Source organism: Hylobates moloch, unplaced genomic scaffold (assembly GCF_009828535.3).
Source record: "Hylobates moloch isolate HMO894 unplaced genomic scaffold, HMol_V3 SCAFFOLD_9, whole genome shotgun sequence".
Taxonomy (NCBI): Eukaryota; Metazoa; Chordata; class Mammalia; order Primates; family Hylobatidae; genus Hylobates; species Hylobates moloch.
In genome coordinates this window covers 42,571,758-42,594,517 of record NW_026652284.1, presented here as the reverse complement: position 1 = coordinate 42,594,517, position 22,760 = coordinate 42,571,758, and the positions used below count along the sequence as shown (strand labels likewise).

The window sequence follows — 22,760 nt, the reverse complement described above, 5'->3', positions numbered from 1 at the left end:
AGAAGCTCACGTGATTTGCAGAAGGAACATTTGTAGAAGATTCCCTGTTTTCTGAAGGAACGTCAAGTTCCAAAGGTCAGAGACTCACCTGAACTCTTTCCGTTTTAGGAACTGTACATTGTTGCTATTGTAAAGAGTGTGGTACTGACGTGGTTGGGCATGATTTGAATGTCTAGAAAAGCGAGCTTAGGGAAGATTTTTGAGCAGTCCAGAGCAGGAGGGGTAGAGGATATATTTTGCAGGCCACAGCCACATTCTCAGGATGCTCATGGCTTTAAATAGTAGATGACCCAAATAACAGCAGCTGAAGCCATAGGCACCAGAGTTGTGTTGGCATCGTCGTGTCACGCTCACATTTCCCTTCCAGCCATGCTGTGGGCAGTTTTTACTTCATGTGTGCTTTTCCGGTGGACTGAGTAGCAACAGCTGCAGTTGGCATGTTGTCTGAAGGCAGTATCTGAAGTGTGGATGGGTTGCTCTTCTTCCCAGGTGTCTTTTCAACAGGCAGTCAAGTCTGTGGCTCATAGTGACCTTCCAGAAACATCATATGGTCTGTGTTACAGCACATGCCTATTGCTAAACCCATCACTGGGGAAGGCCATGTGATTCCTGTGATGTGCTTAGAATGATCATTTCTCTTTCGAGACCTGAGTTAACAAGTGCAGGGTTTGACTCAGGGTGTCATTTGTTGGCAGGCTTTCAGGGTAGTGTTTTTGCCTCTCCCCTGATCCTTCCTTTGTGTGGGTGTGTCCACCGGTGCCATGGCCTGTCAGCCCATGGTTTTGGGGTGTCACATGTGCAGTGTGGTTCCTGGAGTCTTAGGCATGTGCTCTTTTCTTACCCATTGAGTGTTCTTAGAGGAAGGGTGTGGAGCTGCTAAACCCAGCCCTTCTGGCTGTTAAGTGTCCTGCATGAGCCCACGCACCTGATTGCTGGGATTTTACTGGGAAGCTGCTGATGTCCACCTTCCGGCTCTTTTGTTCTCTGGGAGGCTGCCCTTTTTTGGCACCAGCAGGTTGCGTACGGTTTTCTTCCATAGAAACATTTCAACAACTGCCTGACTGTCATCTAATGGTTGTCTGACATTTCTTGTGGTGGTGGGGGAAGCCCCTTGTACCCTGCTCGTGTCAGACCAGCTACCTAGAGTGACTGGAATGTCTGACAGGATTGCACATTTGGCAGAAGAACATCCGAGAAGATTCAGTGTTTGGCAGAAGAAACCTCTGTCAGATGTGAACGTGTGACAGAAGGACCATCTGGGAAGATTGCACACTGGGCAGAAAGAAGACTTAAGAACATTGCATAGACAGCAGAAGGAGTGCTTCGGGAGATTTCCTGGTGGGCGGCGGGAACACCTGAGATGACTTCATGGCAGACAGTGGAAATGAGAGATTTACATTTAATGCCTTGTTTACATAAGGTAGTAAACTCTGGAGCACTTGTGGTTAGGGCGAAAACTCACCCTGGGTGAAGGAAGAATCTTCCCTCTTCCCAGAGGGGCAATGACTGGAAACGAGCAAGTAGGTGGGGTCTTTAAAGGGCCACAGTACTAGGCTCTATCCAGACAGCTGTTCAGACTGCCCCAAAAGCCTTCTGAGAAGTTGTTGCTAGGGCGTAACAGGACAATTAGATTAAGAGTAGGAGTGATAGCTTCTTCAACACTTTGGAGCAGGAAGGAATGGAAGCAAGATACAGTTGGAAGAGGGTGTAATGGGTGACTTGATGAATCGAGTTCATGGTATTATTTTTGACTTGAGTTTTCCTTCGTTGGCATGCTTCTGAGTTGGCATCGTTGCCTCTGCCCTGATCCTTCCCTCGGATGGGGCTGTTCACCAGCGCAGCGGCCAGCGAGCTCTTTGGGCGGGGTGTGTGGCATACACAGTGCGATGTCTGGAATCTTACACATGCTTACTTGAGGCATTCTTACTCCACCGGTCGAGTGTTCTCAGAGAAAGTTGATGGAGGTGGTAAACCTTGCTCATTTTGATCTGTTATGTGAGGCATGCCTTTCGCCTTCTGTCATGATTGTGAAGTGTCCGCAGCCATGTGGAACTGTGGGTCCATTAATCTTTTTTCCATTTAAATTACCCTCTCTCAGGTATGTTTTTGTCAGCAGTTTTAAAACGGACTAATTTTAGACGCTTGGCCCTAGTTCTTTGTAGGCCTTTCAATATTAAAAATGTCCAATATTGAATATTAAAGTATTCAGTATTTCTATTAAGCTCTTGAGTCATTGGGGTTCCAATCAGGGTTGTCAATATGTACTGCCTCTCTTCCTTTTGGTAATGGAGTTTCCCTTGTTTCTTTTCTTTCCTTATTTTGTCTTGTATTTTTATTTATTTATTTATTTTTATGCATTTTTTTGTCGCACTGTAGGACACATATTGCTTGTCTCTGAACTTCTCAGCTGCCTGCAGATCTTCCTGTTTTTCAGCTGCAGTTGGGGTTTGTCTGAGGAGAAGCATAACATCCCTCCATGTGAGGTCCGACACCTGAGTTAAATTTTGGAAAGCTTCTTTATACCTATCAAGGTCATTCGAAAACCAGCCTAATTCTCTTTATCTGCCTGTGGTTCTGCAATGAGAAGGGAACTGGAACCTTAGTGACATTGTCTCCATTAGGCATTTCCTGCAGTGGTAAGTGTCAGACTGTGGAATGAGGAGTGATGACACTGGAGGGGCTGACATTGCATTTGGAAGGGGCCCTGAATAAGGGAGACTAAGAGGGGCCTGAACACTCAATAACTGCCTTAGATGTTTTTCCCAGAATTTGTTTCGCTAGTGTTGGGGAGTTATTTCCTTTGGGTCTGCCTGATATGACTGTTAAAAGAGCTCTGTTGATTGTGCAATGCTTACAAAGGTCTAGTAACCTTTGGTTCTCCACTGGTGATTGTTTTTTTTGACTTTGCAAACCTGTGTGACCTGTATGGTTCCTTAATAGATGGATCTTGGAAAGTAGTATGTAATAGTTGTATTTGGGCAAGGCCCCTTTAATGGAGACAGTGTACAGAGTTGAGCTCTATATTTTGCTATTATGGCCTCGAGTCATGTATTTATTCTTAGGCAGTGATTCTGGTTAACTTTCAGACATAAAATGTTACTATTTAAGTAACATGTTAATTGGAGGCAGAATCGGTGCCTTAAAATAATGTAAAGAATGAAAGGTGGTTTTCCTGCTCGTGGGACAGTACTGGGGCTAAAACTTCATTTTGAAGGACATTTTCCTCCTTATTGTTGAGTTTTCCCATTCACAGAAGCAGCATAAAGCCTCGTCTCTAGTAGAGAGTGCAAAAGTGAGAATTCAGAAACTAGAATGTTTCAGCAAAGGGCTGACAAGGTGTCTCATGGAGAGGATTCTAATTGCACTAGGTGGTGCTGTTGACCTTGAAATACCATGTGCTCTACAGCCCAAGGGCTGAGAGAGAGAGAGAGTCGTTCACTGGGTGGGATGGGTGAGACCCTCTGTTTCTAGAAAATCACAAAAACGGCACTCCCTTGATCTATATTCCCAGTTACCAGAACATTTCCAAATCTTGCCTAACAGGATTATTTCCCTGAGCTTTAAAAATTTCTGCAGCATTGCACACACAGAGTAGATAAGAGACGTGGTTGTCTTAGACAGGAAAGGAGGAAAATTGCAATAGGAAAGGCTCCAAGATCCTGTTGCTGATGCCCATCGGGCAGTCGGAGGGTGGAGTTAGTCCAGAAGCCTTTGGGTAACAGTGGGGTGTGGTCCTGGGAAGGAAGCATTAGTTGCTTCTGGACCTCTTCCAGACCCACATGACACCTAGGCTGTCTGTGAAAGAAAACTGGTTCAAAACAGAGTCAACATTCCCAGCACTTTGAGGGCCTTGGGGGATTCACTAAGTTTTCTCTGTTGTCTTAGTATTGAGAATGGTTGCCACCCTAAAGGTTTTTTTAATTTGCTATCAGTTGCCCAGTTTTTAGTTTATAATTTTAAAGTTGAGGGCAGAAAGCCTCAAAATCAAAGTAAAGGTTTAGGGTTCACTCCTCTACTCACCTTTCCGATGAATCTATCTTGGATCCCCAACCAGCCCCCACAATGAAATGGCATTATTGTCTGCGGTAAATATCTGAGATTCGTTGTCTCACAGACCTGGAAAACTAGGCCACAACACTCAGAGTGAGGCTCAGAGCAGAAGTTTAATAGGTGAAAGAAAGAGAAAAGTTCTCTTGCTACAGAGAAGGGTCCCAGAGAAATGGGTTGCTGGTTTGGCAGTGAAGTGCAAGGGGCTTTATAGATGAGCTTGAAGTGGGGGTGTCTGATTTACGTAAGACACAAAAGATTGGTTCGACCAGGTGTGCCATTTGCATAGGGCATGAAAAGCTGGCTGCTCCCACCATAACCTTTTATTATGCAGATGGCTTTTCTGCCTGGCCAGTGTCATATTGCTGTTTTTTCTTTTTTTTTCTTTTTTACTGTAAACGTAGTAACAATAAAAGGGAAGATGGACCCTCTGTGTTGGACATGCCTGGCTCCCAGTTAGCCCTTTTCTATTGGCGCAACTACTAGCGTCCTAAATCATTTATTTCTACCTCCTGTATCAGTGGCAGCAGATCTGTATGGGTCTGCAGCAACCTCAATTCTTGTCTTCTAAGAAGAAAGAATTTGACTGAAGGGAGTAAGCCAGAGGGAGAGACCAAGGAAAGTTTTAAAACAGGAGTGAAAATTTATTAAACAGCATCAGAATAAGAGCCAAAAGTAATTAAGTACATCTGGAAGTGGGCCAAGCGGGTGACCTGAGAGATCAAGTGCATGATTTGATTTTTGACTTGGGGTCTTATAGGTTAGCAGGCTTCTGGGATTGTGTTTCTTCTCACTGATGCTTCCCTTGGGGCAGGTTGTCCACATGCAGAGTGGTCCCTCAGCACTTGGTAGGGGCTGAATGTGCAGTATGGTTACTGGAGTTGTATGCATGCTCACTTGATGTGTTCCTCCTGAACCAGTCAAATGTTGCCAGAGAAAGGTACTAGAGCTCTTAAACTACACCGACTACCATGCGTGAGCCCACTAGCTGAACTCCTTTGAGCTTATCAGGAAGCTGCTGAACACGATCTGGTGTTTCTGTCTGTGGCGGGGACCATTTTTCCCTGGCACCAGCTGGCACTGGCTGCAAACAGTAAATATTTCAGAGATGCAGTTTACAACCACCTGATCATCACCTCCTGATCATCTTACATTTTTGGTTGGGGGGCCCCCTCGTGCCCTGTTTATGTTTGACTAACCGGAACATATGACAGGATGAAATGTTTGGCAGAAGAAACATTGTATTGGACACTTAATAGCCTATTGTCCTAATAGACTACATACAGCATAGTGTAAACATCACATTTGTGCACTGGAAAACCAACAAATTTGTGTGACTCACTGTATTGTGATGTTTGCTTTGCGTCATTGGTCTGGAACTTAGCTTGAAATATTTTCAGTGTATGCCTTTAAATGGGACTGAGATACGGTAAGTGAGTCATTATTGATCAAGAAACCAAAAAAACTAAGGATAATAGAGTAGCTTAAATTTGAGAGAAAATGTTCAGAAAGAATTTGAGGCCCTTATTATGTGTTTGTTCGTTTCCTTTTTTTAGCAAATGAATATTCAGCATCTCATCCACTGAAACAATCTTTAATATGATTTACTGTATCTCTTGAATACTCATTCATGCATGCAATACTAACTTGCATGCCTACTGTCTGCTAAGCAGTATGTGAAAAACTAGAGATACAGCAAGGAACAAAATAAAGCCTCTCCTCTTATAGATCTTACATAGTGGGGAGAGTGGGAGCAACCAGTGAACAAACTGGAAAATGTGTATATAAAATAGATGAGGTGATAAAAAGTGCTTTAAAAAATAGAAGAGATTAGAGAATGAAGTAGGTACTATTTGAAGTCAAATGGTCACAAAATACTCCTCTTATGACAGGGTAATGAGCAAAGGCCTGGATAAAAGAGGAACTAAACCATACTGTTGTCTGATTTAAAAAAAAAAAAAGCACTCCAGAAAAAGAGCACCACACATGCAAAGGCCCTCGGATAGAAGCACACACGCCTGGTGTCTTCGAAGATTGCAGTAAGCAAGGGGAGAATGACTGGACTGCAGATCAGAGAAGTGTTAGGGGACAAGTTTATTTAAGATCTTGTTTGCCGTGACAGGATATTGGCTTTTACTTTGATCTGCAAAATCATTGGAAGGTTTTAAGCAGACAAAAAACATTAATTGTCTTATGCTTTTAAGGCTTACCCTGGTTGCTCAGTGAAGAATAAACTACAGGGAACATGAGAGAATACATGGGAGAGCAGTTAAGATGCTACTTCAGTAATCCATGACAATGACAACGTAAAGTAACGCAAGGTGCACATGATGGGTATGGTAAGGAGATTAGATTCTGAATAGAGCTCAACAGTGCATGCTGATATGAGGTGTAAGAAACAAAAAAAAGTCAGGGTGACTTTTCTGGCCTAGTAGCTGGTACACTAGAGAGATTATTTACTGAGATGGGGAAGACTGATGAGTGGAGGGTCCAGGGGTTGAGAGTGGAGGACCAAGGATTTCCTTGTGGAAGTGTGCTGTTTTCATTGTTTATTAATCTTCCTAGCAGCAATAATTAGCAGGCAATTATATAGGAGTCTAGACTTCAGAGGAAATGTAAGAGCTGGAAATATACATTTATGTATCTTGTGCATATAGATGGAATTTAATACCATTAGGCTTCCTGAGATCCCATAGGGATGAGTGCACATATAAAAAGGGCTGAGGACTGAGGCCTGGAATACTCCCATGTGAAAAGATGAATGTTTCTTTGACAGTTTGCATTTATAGAAATGATGACACAATAGCCTAATGCTGAAACCCTACTCAGTTCATGGTAAAACACAATTTTTATTTTATTGGGTCACTGAATAGCATTTAAAATTCAGAATATTTGCAGTGATCCCAAATATCTTAATAAAGATTAAAGCCTAAGTTCAGATTGGTGGCCTAGACTCTGCCTTCCTTGATCCTCCCATTTAAAAATAACAATAATGATAAAAATAAGAAGAAAATATTTATGGGTCACTAGATAATGTAATACACTCAAAGGTAGATCCATTTTTTTCTACTGTACCATTTTAGCTATCAGTCTATACGCAGTACTTTGATTAGAAATGCACAGTCACTCTCAAGCCAATAGCAGTTTATAAATACAGGACAAAAAGCCTGGCCTGGGGAGGCTGAGCAATAATTGAGAGAACAAGTAGATGTGAAGCTAACAAATAGCACTGTGAATCAGAAGTAGGGAGATAAGCCAGAGGCAGCACAAGTGGCAGGTCAAGACAGGTAGATAGACAGAAGCCAGGAGTGAGAGGTGAGATGTCCAAATTGCAATAAAATACTCAAGCACGAGTCAATCCACTGAAGCTTACACCAGGAGGGGTAGCTGAGGGAAGGGCCATTCAGGTAGAGTGAAAGGAATGACGATGTGAGCAGGAGACAGGAGGGTGCAAGCTATTTGATATATTAGGAGAGTGAGGTACTTTTTTGAGGCTAAGAAAATAACTTGTAGTCAGAATCTGAAGGACTATTTAGACCATGTTAAACAGCGAGCAGTTGATTCTGCATGAGAATTCTTAAGAGAAGATTTAAGAAGACTTAAGAGACTTCAGAAGACAGGCTCCGCAGGACCTGGATGAGGGGGCGTGAGATACTCAGTCTTTTAACCCAAAATTAAGGATATTAGAAACTACAGGAATAAAAGAAACCGTCCCAGGGCTGTGAGTAGGAGGATGAATGGGGTTCCATTTTAGACAGGAAGAGGAAAAAAATTTGGTAATTCATTTTGATTGATCAAGCAAAAAAAATTGAAGCTGAGCATTATGGAAGTAACAACAATGTTTTGTGATGTTGAGATAGAAAACAGGCCCAAGAGAGCCAAATATTTTACATTTCCCTTCTGGTTAGATAAATAATAAGAATCTTTCTGTTAAGGTTTATGAAAACCCATTGTTTCAATTAATCAAAAGGAGAGAGGATCAATTTAAACTTTAAAGTACAAGAAAATCAGTTGTCTCTTTAGAAAAAGTGAGTCAGTATTTCCTGTGGTCTCAAATCATCCTAAAATAATGGTCTATGAGACAAATGAGACTCCGCTTACTTATATAGCTTTGTCTTTGATAGATTAAAAATCTGTATAAAATCTTGCTATATCACAAAGACACTAATGTGCCCAACTGTATATAAAATATATAACTCACAGTATATAAAAATATACATCAAGAAATTTAAAAAAACATTGTATTCTAAAGAGAAAGATCATTTCAAGTTGTTTTTTACAAACGTTAGACTACATTTGTTCATGCAAGTGGGTTTAAACTATTTCTTACCCCCTGATCATAGGTATAAGCCTAGGAATTATTTTTGATTATGGTTTGGTCTGTAAATAAATCATGAAGGTAGACCATCCTCCCTGGAAGCATTGAGGTACCATAAAACTTTGACATTGGAGGTGACAGATTGTAATTTGGTTTAATCATGTATTTGTTATGAGAACTCTGACAAGCCTCAGTTACAAGTAAGCTTGGAAACACAAATTCTGTGAAAATACTACACACTCACACACACACAGACAGATGCACACTATCACTTCTCTCTTTTTATCTTGACATAGACAATGTAGGTATACCAAGAAGTAATCTCCAAAGAGCAAATAAAACAGAAATTTCAAACAAGTGCCTGGGTAGGAGATGCGACTTTAACATTTGTTTAAGTTTAACATTGTTTAAATGCCTCTCATCTCTGCCTCATAAACCTATAGTCGTTTTTCATAACCACCTGAAATAGCACCTCCTCTGTAACAACTTTCCTGTTCTACCCACCAAATATACTTGCTGATTGACTGTATCCTCTTGCTCAGAACACATGACAGTTTCTACAGGGTGCTCTCTATGTTTTGACAGTAACAGGACTTTTGGGCAGGGATTTTCCAATTCATTGTCTAACTCCCACTACAATTGTCCTTCAAGATGTACCCAGCAGGCACTTGAAGTGCTGGTTGAGCACTAAAATCTTGGAATGCTACATAGCCATTCCAACGTAAATAATCATTGTTTAAAACATTTTGAAAGTTCTTTTGGAACTGACTTTTTAGAATTTTAAAATATCTCAATGATAGGTCTTCACTCTTCAAGTTAGATCGTATTTTATTTTAGAAACATCAAAAGCCATACAAAACCAACCCTGTATATTTGTGCATTCTGTCTTCTTCCCCCTCAATGCTAAGGAAGGTTTCTTTTTCCTAGGCCAAATGCTCCACAAATAAATGTGTTGAATGAATGAACAAATGAATAAGTGAAGTGAATGGAAAATCAAACTGCATAAAAATATATTTATTCAGAAATGAGAGGTGATGATTGCCAACATATCATAATCAGACTCTGTTCTGAGCTTGGTTACTTATGAGTTTGACAACGAAGAGGAAAGAGGACCAGGTAAGTCCCTAAACACCGAAGATGCACTGGGACCTTTCCACATGCCCAAAGAAGATACTCTTGCAGAGGAGAAATGATGAAGAGGCCCAGTCACAGATGCAGGAGGAAGTTTAATTGACTGAATTTGTCTAGGATGGGAGGGATTAAATGAGGTTTGAAATGAAATAGAAATTGCTAAACTCCTGACTAGACAATTACTGCCATCCATCTCTTATATGTGCCCCTAAATAAGCACTAACAGTGCCTTGAGCAGAGACCCCAGTGACTACTTAATAGTAGCCTTCAAGAGCATCACTTCCCACTCTCTTGTCCTGCCTCACTTTCCTCCTAGGTCTTATGGGATGGGTGATAGATGTCATTCCCTGGTTCCCTAATGCTCAAGTCTAGCCCCTCATTTCCTGGCAAGCATCAAGCTTGATTGTGTCTGTAACCTCTCACAAGTCAGACCTCAGAAGTGTGCTTTTCTGGGAAATCGGGGTCAGGGAGGAAAGAAGGAAGGAATAAAGACACTGTAATAGATTTATATATATATCATTGTAACTCATCCATACAACAATCCTGTAAGGTGTGTGCCACTGTACTCAGAAAACTCAGGCTCAAAGAGATTGAGTAACTTATCAAAACTTCACATGTACTAAAAGTGGAGCCTAGATTTCAAACACCTGTAAGACTGAAGTCTATGTTAGCTCTTCTATACATAAGCCTAAAATGCAACTGTAAACCGATAAGACTGACTTCCTCTTGAGGCTTATCACTAGCTCTGAATAGAAGCATTCCCAAATGCTGTCTGAGCAATCGTTGTGTTATGGGAATAAGTTGATAAATTCTCAGGGTTACATACTCCTTTAGATGCACTGGAACTTTTCTCAATACATAGATTCAAGTGTAAGGAAAAAGGATTTGAAGGGGAAGGGGAGAAATAAAACAAGACTGAGCCTTACACGTGTTGACCAGAACAGATAATGTTAGGATTTTCTTTACTTTTTTTCCCAGAGAAATCCAATAAAGAAGTTTGTTTCTGTTACCTCCCACCTTAAGTGGTTTTGTATAGAGCCCATAGTTGAACTTTGTTTTCTACAGCAAAGATTCATTTTAATGTTTTTATATTATATCAAGGCAAGTTTGATTTCTTTCTGGGTAACTATAGGCAGAATGTCAGTAATACTCCATGTATTAGCTATTAGAGATAAAACACTGTGAAACTCTAAAGGCCTTGATTATTGGGCCAATGAGATACTTATGCTGTGATCTGATGGAGCAAAGCTTTGACAGGGTTATTGAGCCACCTTCAAAGTGTTATCAGTGAAGTTCTTGGCTTGCTGTTTTAGATAAACGACTTTTATTTTTACTAGTTGCTTGTACTTAATAAGGTTACTGGATTGATTCAAGTTGTTTGCAATGCCTTGAAGGTGAAGAGTATTGTATCTAGTGTCCTCATAACACACTATTACTTTCCTGAGGGAAGGGTCTTGTCATTTTACCCTAGATATCAACAGAAAATATTCCATTTCTTATATATTAATTTTGCTCTGCAATAAGGAAATATAACTACCAAAAATGCCATTGAAGGTTTTAGGTTGATGCTTATTTGTGTTTCCTAATCTGTAGATAGCAAGGTCTTTTTTTAAATTTTTATTTTTTGTTTTGGTACAGGGTCGGCTTTGTTGCCCACCTGGAGTGTAGTGGCACAACCTTGGCTCACTGCAACCTTCTCCTGAAGTACATATTAGCTCACCTGGGCTCAAGTGATCCTCCCACCTCAGTCTTTTGAGTATCTGGGATTATAGGCATGTGCCACCAAGCCTGGCTAATTTTTGTATTTTTTGTAGACACAGGATTTTGCCACGTTGGCCAGGTTTGTCTTGAACTCCTAAGCTCCAGTGATCCACCCACCTTGGCCTCCCAAAGTGCTAGGATTACACGTGTCACCATCGTGCCCAGCCAGCAAGCTCTCTTTCAATGATTCAGAGTTTCAGGCCATAGCAGTACGAGTATCAAAACATCTATTCTCAACTTGAAGTTGAGATTTCTAATACGAATTCTATTTTCTCCATAATCGTAAAATAGCATTAGGAAAAGTCTCTTGACACCTTAAAATACATATAACTGGAAAGTAGATCTTTTTGTCTTTCAGATAAACAAATTGTAAAATTTGAAATGAAAATTATTCTTCTTACCACCATTCTAATTTTACCCAGAGTTAACACAAAAGTTATAGCAGTACATGAAGCTCTGAGGCTTCAATGGGTGTAGATACAGACATCCAAACCTATAATTTTACATTAATCAGAATACCATTCATATAAATCACAAATGGAAAAACCATTTCTGAAGGTATTTGGTTTTATAGATTATAAAATTAAGCTTCCTTATAATTGTATCCAAACTGAAATATGCTTCCTGTACAAAGAAGCTTTCTTCTAAGAGTAAAGGCCTCCTCCCAACCCACCCGATACACACACACACACACACACACACACACATACAGAGAGAGAGAGAGAGAATTTAGAGCACTGATCTTTTCTCTCTGAGACTAATTATTTTAACATTATTTTCAGCCACTTTATTAATTGTGAGGTTAAGGCTAGGATAGATTTAACGCCCATTTCACACGTGTTGCAACATCAGAGATGATGGTTTTCATTAAAAACATCAGAGCTAAATTCCTTTTAAAAAAAGACATCGTTACAGTTAGTACCTTGGGGAATGTTGTAATCTTATGAATGCTGATATGTTTATTTGAGCCAATTGAATATTATCTCTAATATAAACTATAATTTATTGTGTGATTCCTTTTCCTGTTTTACCTATATATACTCAAAGTGAATGATTATGTTTAGTGAACATTTCTTTAGGTAATAAAAATTAATTTCATTTAAGAAAGACAAGTACAAAAGAGTTATTGGAGCAAACTTTGGTATTTGTAATTTTGAAGTTATATACTTTTGAAATAAACCTGGGCTTTCATGCCATGTTGGGTTTGAGGAAGATAGCAAATGTATAAATTGAGCTCTCTAGTCATAACCTTGCTATATGTATTCCTGCTCATTAAAATACTTTGCGCCAGCAAAAATGATTACCAACATATGTGTTTTGGATGTGATTAAGTAACTGTATAAAACTAAGTATATTTTTTCTCCTTTCCCCAGTGACTGGAAAACTTTCATACTTTTAAGGTAATAATAAAAATAATAATCTTTAAAGAGCAACAGCCCTTAACTCTTTGCTGGTGCTTGCCATACTGCCCTTCTTTACTCCATTCTTAGCTCTTCTAGCTGCTTCTTGTAATAATGAAAAGGGAATGTGGATGGGTTATGACTTTCGTGTATGTCCCATTTCCAAATTTCCCTCTCCAAAAAGCCAACCAAATAAACAAAAATAACAGTGCAACAAAACACAAATAGCATTCCAAACGTTTGGCAAGTGACATTTTCATCTGGGATTAAGTAGTTTTAGGCAGTCAGTAACAAAATGCTGTTCTGCTGTCATAGTAGAAAGGCAGCACATTCTTAAAAGGAACCAAGAAGATTACAATCTTGGCAAAGTCTCTTATTAGCTTTCTCCTATCTCTTCTCCCCAACCACACTGTAAACTGCAAAACATACAGCAAAAAGAATTGGCTTAAAGGCAATTCATGTTTGTAAATAAATCCACAATAGGATCCAAGCTAAAGAGGTGATACATGGTCAGCCTAGTAGGACAATTCGGAGCATGTGCATATGCAAGTAAAAGCCAGACTATATATTTTTTAAATGTCAGTGCATTTTGTTATGTTAAAATTTTTTCAAAGCTTTATTTTGTTCCTCGTGTGCTAACTACAAATAAGTTTTAAAAGAGTATCGAAAGCCTGCCAAAAACAAAAAAGCTGTAGTGACATCGAACTATACAATGTAAGAATTGAGCATGTGCAGTTTTTCAAATCTACAGAAGAAAATCATCCCTCTTTACAACATGGTTGGGCTGATTTTTAAGAAAGAAAAGATAATAAATCAGAAAAGCAAATATTTGGCATCTACATATTCAATATCTAGAACCATGCAGAGTAGAAGATTTAAAGAAATACGGAGAACAAAACAGTTATTTTGTTTTAGGAGCTTACAATCTGTAGTCAGAAACTAATATAAAAATTTTGAGTATAGAAAGAGCAAAAGTATGCCAGGTGTGGTGGCTCACAGCTGAAATCCTAGCATTTTGGGAGGCCAAAGTGAGAGGATTGCTTGAGCTCAGGAGTTCAAGACCAGCCTAGGCAATATAGTGAGACCTTGTCTTTATGAAAAAACTTTTAAAAATTATTTTAAAAAGAAAGCAAAAGCAAATATGAGAGAAAACATTAGATATCAGAGCTTGGGCAAAGAGTTCAATGTGAGCAAAGCAGCTCTGCCTTGGGGTATCTCTGGAACATCCTGGCTTTCTCTATAGGCCCCACTACATGGCCTTTTCCCGTCACTTGGAAGCCACCATATCATGTCAGATTTTCCCTCAAACTTTTTAACCTAATTTATTCTATCAAAAAATATTTATCTATTGAATCTTTACTGTGAGCTGGCCACTGTCCTAGGTAATGATAATACAGCAAGGATATAAAACAAAAATGCTTAATCATACAGATTACATTCATGTGAGGGAAGACAGACTATTAACAAAATAACTATATAAAATACATAATGTTCCAAAAGGTGATAACGGTACAGAGAAAAATTAAGCATGGAAGGGGGATATGCAACACTGGAAGTGGGTAGAAGTAAAGACATATCAAATGCTCAAGGAAGGTGTAGTAGACAGAATAATAGTTTCCTACATCTGTATCTTTATATGGCAAAGAGACTTGTGGGTGTGATTAAGTTATGGATCATGAGATGAGGAGATTATTCTGGATTAGCCAGGTGAACTCAGTGTAATCACAAGAGTGATTATAAGCAAAAGAAGGAGGCAAGAAAGTCAGAGGCAAGAGATGTGGTGACAGAGGTCAGAATGATGTAGTTGCTGGCTGGAAGAAAGCCATGAGCCATGGGATGTGTGCTTCCTCTCAAAGCTGGTGAAGGCAAGAAAATGAATTCTCCCCTAGAGGATTATAGGGGAGAAGCATGTTCTTTTTAGCAACTAAATGTATGCTAATTTATTCCAGTAGTCAGGAAACGAATATAGAAAGTCTTTCTGAGAAGATAACATTCGAACAAAGACTCCAAGGAGGTTAGAGCACCAGCTTTGCAGATGCTGGGGAAGAGCACTCCAGGAAGAAAAGGCAGACAGCAGGGTACACGCCCTGATCAGGAGCATGTCTAGCCCAGTGGCATGAAGTAGAGCAAGACTGGGAGTCAGAAGGGTAGGAGGAGACAGGTGAGAGAGAGAGATTTAGTTGAGTCAATTCACTTACAGCTTCATTATCTTTAAGAACGTTGGCTTAGTCTGAATGACACATGGAGTATAGAAGAGTCTGAATATTTATAGATTTTCTGAATGTTTACAAGAGAAATAAAAGTGGTGCACTGGTAAACCTGGTTAGGGGAAGGGAAGAAAAGCCCAGATTTGTAGCATTTGCTGATTTCCATTGTGTGAATATTTCAACCGATGGTTTGACAAACACATCACAAAATTTCTGAGTATTTAATTTTCAGCTCCGTTAGAGCACTGCACTTATGACATCCCATTTGTCAATTCCATCCTGTATTCCATTTGGGCCAAGAAGTATCAGAGTCAACTAGTGACAAAAATAAGAAAGTCCTCAATAAAAACCAGTGTCTACATTTGACTGATGTAAGGATCTGAAATTCATTTTTCTTTATCTGCTTTGCCTGGTGATTATGATTTTAGAAGAAACATTTTTAATTCCTTATCAGAGTGTTACTACTGAATAAATACAAGACATAGTTTAACTATATATAATCTTGTCTATATTTTATTATTTTCAACAGAAATATTATAGATGCCAGATTCACAAAAGAAGATATATGATAGAAGCTGGAATTGTTTGAATAAAAAGAGTCAAGTTTTACATTGGATTAACCAGAGGGAAGAAAGTAGATAGATAGGAAAGAAGAAGGCAGGCTTAGCCAAGCCAAAGAAAGAGACTAGACTCAGAAGGCATTGGGTGAAAAAGGAACTCTGTCAAAGAAGAGTACCATTATAGTTTCAAGAGAGCTGAGAGGTTGTTAAGTCCCCATGTCATTCTTAATCCAAAAACACCCGATTCTAAACACTATAATCCTAAATGTTGAAATCCTGAAACATCAAAATCCCTAAAGTCCAAAATCCTTATCATCTAAAATCCAGAAAATCACTATCACGGGACAGTTGCACCATGGTATTGCATCATGTTAAATGTAATTATTTCCTTGTTTACTCTTTATTTGGAAATTAAGCATGGCTAAGGAGGTATGTATAGGTGCCAAGTCAACAAGGGGTGGACCCATGGACTTAATTTTAGGTGTCAACTTGGCTGGGTTAAGGAATGTCTGGAAACTTGGTAAAGCATTATTTTGGGTATGCCTCGAGGGTGTTCTCAGAAAAGATTAATGTGTAGGTCTGAGTGGACTAGGTGGGAAAGATCTGTCAATGTCTGGAATATAGAAAAAGTGAAAATGAAGGTAAAAAATGCACAGAATCTTTCCTGCCAAATTATTATTGATGTACAACTTCTGCCACTTGCCTTCACAAAATGCCCTTTGTCAGAGAATAAAAAGAGTTCAACAAGCTTGGCGGCCTTCTGAACCAGATACTTGCTAGCACAGAGGTTCCTTCAGGGCTACAAGACACATTAAGTTATGAACTATTCTTGATTAAAGATTTGACTGTGAAAGAAGATAGACATATTTATTTACCACTAAATCTAACATAAAAAAATGCATGTTTTACTTTGGCTAATGAATGTCACTTTCAAAACCATCCCTGGTGTTTCTCTGTTTGTTTTTACCAACTTTATACAATTTATGCATCTATCGGATTCCAAAATTCTATAATTTAATATACTGTTTATGTATTACTGGCTGGAAAAAGTGAGGCATTTTATAAATGTTTATTTGAAGATTTGGTGGACTCTGCAGAAGAAAATAGATTTCAATTGCGTCCCCAAATTAAAATGACAGGTTTGGAACTAGGTGTGACAAAGGCTTCTGAAAGTGAATTGCAAGGTGTTACCAGTAAAGTTAGTTTTTCCATTTAGTCCAATTCATTTGGTGGAAAATTCAGATGAGTTTAGTGGCCAAGCCCATATGGCAGTGATGAAAATTTTAGTTTAAAAATGCATCATTTATCCATAGTGGCATTTCTTCCACCTGAAGAAATTCCAGGAGCTTTTAATGAATTAAACCACATTTTCCTAAAGAAGCCAGCACGGTTACTTACAGGTTTAAAAATAATTATGTGCAAGGTAGGATAAGAAGTCATTTAGGGCCAGGCATGGTGGCTTATGCCTCTAATCCCAGGACTTAGGGAGGCAAAGGTGGGTGAATCACTTGAAGTCAGAAGTTCAAGACCAGCCTGGCCAACATGGTGATACCTTGTCTCTACTAAAAATACAAAAATTATCTGAGTGTGGTGGCACACACCTGTAATCTCAGCTACTCGGAAGGCTGAGGCAGGAGGATCCCTTGAACCCAAGAAGGGGAGGTTGCAGTGAGCCGAGGTCATGCCACTGCACTCCAGCCTGGGCAACAGAGTGAGAATCTGTCTCATTAAAAAAAAAAAGTCATTTAGGAAATGGTGTTGCTGTCCAATCAATAATATTGTTTCTGCCAAATTTGTGGCCTGTAGATTAGTGCATGCAAAGTAGATTTCCACATACTCAAAACAATATAGAAGCATGGCGTACAAGATTGAGAAACATAATAGGAAGTGTTCATCTCAGTGTATATTGAATTACAGAAGAATTTCAGAGTGAGCAGTGCGACACAAAATGAATGAACATATTCTCTGAGATGTGAACATATTCTCTGAGGAAAGTCATGTCAAAGGCAGCTATTTATTGTGATGCAAGACTTCAAAATACAGTTAATAATCATAAAAGTCAACTAGCTATTATGAACTCTGTGTAGTTGCCAATAATCTATCCCTGTAATGTATTTTTATATGTCAGTTTTCTTTTTAGTTTTATTTTTAAGTTTGTTCCACTATTTTAAATTGTCAGCATTATTTATTTACAACTTGCTATGCTATGTATTTCATCTTAGCATCATTTCCAATACTGAAGGTATAAACTGTGTAAAGAGTTTTAGAGAGTTCTAATTTGCTTTATGCATTTTTTTGCAACTTTGACTCCACAAAAGTGCATTATCACATTGACTTTATGTGTAAGCATTGTTTGTAAACCTAAAAATATTAAAACTTTCTCAAAAGATGAGATATTCTTTTTGCATATCTGCATTTGTGAAAGAGAAAATTTCTGAGAATCTCTTTGACTTTGACTGCATATTCGGTGATGATCTGTGACAGCTTTTGATCAATCTGGTCTAAAGACCTAGGTAATCTGTCACAGTATTTCAGATGACCTGTTATAATACTGGATGCACACAACTACTAACCATTCATTTATGCATTTTGCTTTTTGACCTATTTTTTATATGATTCATCTGCTCATAAATGTTATACCCGTGTGACTCTGATTAATATACCTGTTTATGCTTGCAAACATATGTATGTTGTCCTCTCCTAAAAATGTCAATAAATGCCTTTTAAATCATTTTTTCCAGATTTATAGTTTTAGAATTTTGGGGTTTTTGGGGATTGTAATTTTAGGATTTTAGACTAGAGATGTATATCTTTTTGGAGTTCAACATTTGGGATAATGGCATTCAGGATGGTGTCTTTCTGGATTATGGCCCAGACCTGTTTAGTTCAACACTCTATTTTACACAAGAGGAAAGCAAACCATGTATCCAGTTGCAATGAAAGCTTACATAGACATCATGTATAGATTATATCCTAGGAAAACATGATTAAGATGACACATAGTGACTTTTCTTTTTCAGTGAAAGAGATCCACATTCTTTTTTTTGTGTGGAACTAAACATGATTTCTGAATTAATGTAGTTTAATGCAAATCACCATGATCACTTAACCCATGCTTCTTTATTAAAGGAGGTAGAAGGGAGGTGATGTGATGGGAGGATGGCCCGGGATCCAGGACCTGGGAAAGATGCAATGAGTAAAGGGGAGAAACAGAAAAGTAGGGAATAAAGTAAGAGTGAAGAGTCATCAGCTTCCCTCACTGCTCCTGGCCTCTGGCATTAGAAGCCCAGAGGTCTTTTCTAGGGCCTCAGAGAAGCTTCCAGGTCTGTTCATTTCTCTTTCCCCACCCCTGCTTGTATCACAAATAAATTACTGACACCTAAATTTCTGACTAGGTGGTAGAATTTTAGGGATCCTTCACCTCATCAGAATTCCACGTAGGTTGTGGGAGTCATATGGGTTAAGTAAGCAATAGTCCTTGAGATTATTTGATCATATAAATCATCAGAAAATTTTTAGTCATCTTGACTTTCTCATAATGTGTAGCTAGGGGAGGCTGGAGGGAGAGGACTGGAGTGAGAAGAGACAGAAAAAGAGGTGGCTTTTATGCATGGGGCTCTATGAAGTAATCAGGCCTAAGTGGAACCGAGAGGGACCTTGGAGCAGTTCTGGAGAGGAAAGCTTGGGGCACAGGTCGCCTGCTGATGGTGAGGCTTAGGCCCTGGCTCAAACCAATCACATCATCTTTCTGACTGGGATGCCTAAGCAGGGTGTTTTTTGTTTTAGTGTTTGTTTTTTGGTAAAGCATACAGTGGCATTAACTAAATTCACAGTGTTGTGCACTCATCACCACCATCCATTTCCGGAACTTTTCCATCATGCCAAACAGAAACTCTGTGCCCAAGAAACAGCTGTTATTTACATTAGAATCTGTTCTAAATATTTTGTGTAAGTCCTCACTTAGGCATCACAATGATGTCCTGTGAGATAGCTACTATATTTATCTCCACTTTATCGATGAGAAAATTGAGGCACAGGAAGGCTATGTAACAGCTTGTAAGTGAAAGGCCTTAAAGTAGAATTCAAGCTCAAGTTGAACTGAACCCAAAGGCCAAGCTTTTTTCTATTCAAACAGGCCACTCTTTTGTTATTGTAGTGAGTAATAAGAGCTAAAAAATATTGTACTTTTTTCAGGAGAAAATTATTTGTTTTGAAGGTAGAGGAAGAGCATGCTATTGAATGTTTCCTATTACATGAATTACTCTATGTTTTGAGATAGTGGACTGAAACTTTCTAAAAATTTATCTCAATGTCATAGGATGGCTCTACATTTGGCCCGTGTCAATGGCTATCCAGAAGTGGTAACTTTGCTGGTGCACAGAAAGTGCTAGCTTAACGTCTGTGCCAGTGAAAACAGGACACCTCTGATGAAGATATATAGTAGCCAGTTATTTCAGGATGAGATGGATATGGTTTAAATACATAGAATAAAAATGAATTTATTTCATTGAAATATAACTAATTTGTGAAACCTATGGAATATTTATTTGTATTTTCTAGAATTTACAATGTAATTCTTGGTCTAATACTGACAGGCTATACAATGCCAAGAAGATGTTTATGCAACTATTCTGCTGGACTTTCGTGCCTATCCAGATATTACAGATATCAACAGAAAAACTGCTCTCCACTGTGCTGTCTGTAGTGAGAATATGTCAACGGTGGCAAAACTGCTTTCACACAACACAAACATCTAAGTGAAAAATGGAGTAGAGAGCAACCAACATTATTTTCAAAATATTTGAAATCCATTTGCTTTAACACTGACATACGTTAGGGTCAGTTTTTCATATTTGGAAGCTCAAGCATGCTGTTCTGTGAATGAAAATATTCTGAAGTAACTAATATTTTAATTTAAATATTAATGTTTTTAAAGAAGTATTAGAGAGTGTAGCTTTCTTTTATGCATTTATGATAAATATTTAAATTTATTAAAGGTAAAAGTTTGTTTTTCAAATATTTTAGCCACTCAAGTTTTTGTTCTTTCTAATTAGTGTAAAACAACACAGAAAAGCAAAATGTGCCTGCATAAACTGAGTCAACATGTGACCCTTTTGATATTTATTATTAAATAAGTTATTTGGCAATGTATCAAATTTTTAAATGTGTGTCCCTTTTGACCTAGAAATTCTGCTCCCAGGAATTTCTCCTAAGAAGATAGTCAGAAAAGTTTACAAAGATGAATAGAAAAGAAGAGTCACCGCAGCCTTATTTGTAAAAGTGAAAAATAGCAACAGCCCAAATGTCATGAATGGAGAATTAATATATGGTGCATCCATACAAAAATACTGTGCAGCGAGTAAGCCAGTGAAGCCCAAAATTTCTGACATGGACATTGACATAACAGAGTGACAATAATGGGGTTATAAAGCATCATCAGAGATAGGTCTATTTGTACAAATTAATTTTTTGAGTGTATACATGGGGTATATAAAATGTATTTGGTTAATGTCAAAATAATGATCTTCGCTTAAGTAAAATTTGGGGGCAATTTAAATTTTTTAATATATTTTCTTATATTGACCAGTTTTCTTAAAAAGTAGATACTATTTTTATAATCATAAAACAGCAAGAGAGGAGCTCTCATACCTTCTCCATTCTTCTGTATTACCTATTTCACATAGTGAATTTTTTTCTAAAATTAATACTGGATAAAAGTTTCCACAGCTTTAAAATAAAGGCCTAAAAACCACTCTTTCAGATTAGATCCTGGGCAACTAAAATTTTAAACACCTAAACAACACCAAGCACTTAAAGCTTGAGAACTTCAATTTAAGAAAAATGGTTGAACAATTTTAGTTTCCACCCTTGATATCTGAATGGTTAAACAATTTTAAAATGATTTTTTTTTTGTTTTTTTTTGGTAAATTTGGGACCTCAGCATGTTGCCCCAGGCTGGTCTTGAACTCCTGGCCTCAAGTAAGTGATCCTCCCACCTCAGCCTCCCCAAGTGCTGAAATTGCAGGCATGAGTCACTACATTGGCCTTTTAAAATGATTTTAGTGAAGGCAATCTAATTCACTTTAGAGTTGAATTCTCAAGTAACTGCTTTTCAAAGGTACTTTCTCAATTTATGCAAAGCTCTTAATAGGCCATGACTATTTGGCCAACTTCTACATTGTACATCAGATGTTTTCTCTTCTGTGAACTCCAAGTTTGCTGTTAGGTAAGCCCACCTCTCCTTTTTTTTTTTTTTTTTTTGAGATGGAGTCTTGCTCTGTCCCCTAGACTGGAGTGCAGTGGTGCCATGTCGGCTCACTGCAAGCTCTGCCTCCCAGGTTCATGCCATTCTCCTGCCTCAGCCTCTGAGTAGCTGGGACCACAGGTGCCCGCCACCATGCCTGGCTAATTTTTTTGTATTTTTAGTAGAGACTGGGCTTCACCGTGTTAGCCAGGATGATCTCAATCTGCTGACCTCGTGATCCGCCCAACTCATCCTCCCCAAGTGCTGGGATTACAGGCGTGAGCCACTGTGCGCAGCCCCTTCGAGTTAACTTTCTAAATATTCACTTGATGAAAAACAAAGCAGTAAAGGAGGAAAAGAAGAACAAAAATCACATGAAATATCAAAAGTAAAACAAATAAATTCAATCATCTCAACAGTAACATTAAACGTGCATGGATTAAACAATGCAATCTAAAGGTAGAGATTGTCAGACTGATAAGAAAACCATGATCCAACTGTGTTATTTATAAGAGATACACTTTAGATTCAAAGATATACATGGACTGAATATAAAAGGTGCAAATAGTAGCTAAGAGAGCTGAAGTAGTAATATGGTTTGAGTGTGTCCTCTAAAATTTCTTGTGTTGAAAACTTGGTCTCCAACGCAGCAGTGTTGAGAGGTAGAACCTCTGGGAGGTGACCAGTAGAACCTTTGAGAGGTAGAACCTTTGGGTGGCAAAGTCCTCATGAGTGAATTAATCCATTCATGGGTTAATGAGGGAGTGGGTCACTTATGACAAAAGTGGATCTCTTAAAAAAGCCAATTTGGCTATCACTTGTGAGTAATTTATAAAATAGTCTCAGGTATTCAGTTATAGCAACAGAAAAGAGACTGAGGTAAGTATATATACGAATGCCAGACAAAATAGACTTAATTTTCAACTACCACCCTGATCCCTGGCACTGATTCTGCTCTGAAGACCACTTAAAGAGTTTGCTCTGGGAATAAAAACTCATTTAAATATATTTCTAAGATAGATAAATAGAGATTCTATCGATCTATATCTATCTATCTATCTATCTATCTATCTATCTATCTATCTATCTATC

The 22,760-nt window shown here is 38.5% G+C and overlaps 1 long non-coding RNA gene across 3 annotated transcripts in view; it reads left to right on the top strand.

Annotated features, from left to right (window-relative positions):
* LOC131384272 (uncharacterized) overlaps window positions 1-16,173 on the top strand; it is a 77,556-nt gene extending 61,383 nt beyond the window's left edge. For all 3 annotated transcript variants that reach the window (XR_009214950.1, XR_009214949.1, XR_009214951.1), the window contains 5 exons: window positions 2,377-2,636; window positions 5,940-6,086; window positions 6,252-6,368; window positions 9,293-9,481; window positions 15,394-16,173. This is a non-coding gene — a long non-coding RNA (uncharacterized LOC131384272). The remainder of the gene's footprint in view (window positions 1-2,376; window positions 2,637-5,939; window positions 6,087-6,251; window positions 6,369-9,292; window positions 9,482-15,393) is intronic.
* The last annotated feature ends 6,587 nt before the right edge of the window (window positions 16,174-22,760 follow it).